We start from the raw sequence: 960 nt of genomic DNA on the forward strand, positions 1-960 counted from the left end.
AAAGAGCGAGAGACAAGAAAGGTGAGACTCACCAAGCCATTTATCTCTCTGCCCTTCAGTTAATCCCACTTGTGTTTATCGGCCAGGCTGGCACAATAAACTATCTCAAGCATCAAGTAGAAAAAGAGCTAAAAAATTGTTAGACTCTTTACAAGAAAACCCCAAAGGCCTGGATACGCTGCTTGAATCTATTCAGTGTGAAAAAAACAACGAGCTTCCTGATCCAGAAGATTACAGATGAAGTGCTAAAATTTAGGAACATAAAACGAGAACATCTGAAAGGACTGTGAGTCTTACCCAGATGGAGCGACAAACAAGCTCTCTGGACCCAATTCAGAGGAGATTGATTTCTCTGAAAAACTGCGGGCATCCACTGACACATACCATCCGGAAGGAGAATCCAGCACAGCCCTCATTTTTCTACTGATTCATCTCTGAGTTCACCTGTTCTAGAAGTAGGCAGAACTGATAATACTACTTTTTCTTCCGTGTCTCTTGTTAGGCCTGGGGTCTGTGGGGCCCCTCCTTTGCCACCAGAACTGCAATTAGCAGGAGAAACTTGTGGAAACTCCAGTGAGACGTTTCTTCCCTGAAGATCACGTGCTGTCAGGGCAAGGACAATTTCCTACCTTTTAGCTCCTTAAAGATTATCAAAGATGTTTCAAAGAATATTAAGAATCTTTTTTATAAAATCAGTGTAATGGTTTCATTGATTAACATTTGATAAAATAAGTACAAAGGAGCTCCAAAACCTTCATAGACAAATTGAATTCAATGGTAACGGAATTTTTCCATGGACTTTTTGAAGCCCCCTAGGCATTATGCTTTAAAAGAATGTAGGCATGTTATGTAAATAGAATTTTTTAAAGGACATGCAGATTTAAGACAGCTAAATGCAAATCATTTTGACCATGCTCTTGCCAGTCTTTTCTAGTCAGGTGTGTCTGTCAGTGTTGTAAC

At 40.0% G+C, this 960-nt stretch overlaps 1 pseudogene; it reads left to right on the forward strand.

Moving 5' to 3' along the window:
- The window catches only part of LOC101645710, a 10,144-nt pseudogene extending 9,500 nt beyond the window's left edge, over window positions 1–644 (forward strand).
- Window positions 645–960: the final 316 nt, after the last annotated feature.

Source organism: Echinops telfairi, unplaced genomic scaffold (genome assembly GCF_000313985.2).
Source record: "Echinops telfairi isolate 266 unplaced genomic scaffold, ASM31398v2 ScPeMD7_2;HRSCAF=8, whole genome shotgun sequence".
Classification (NCBI taxonomy): Eukaryota; Metazoa; Chordata; class Mammalia; order Afrosoricida; family Tenrecidae; genus Echinops; species Echinops telfairi.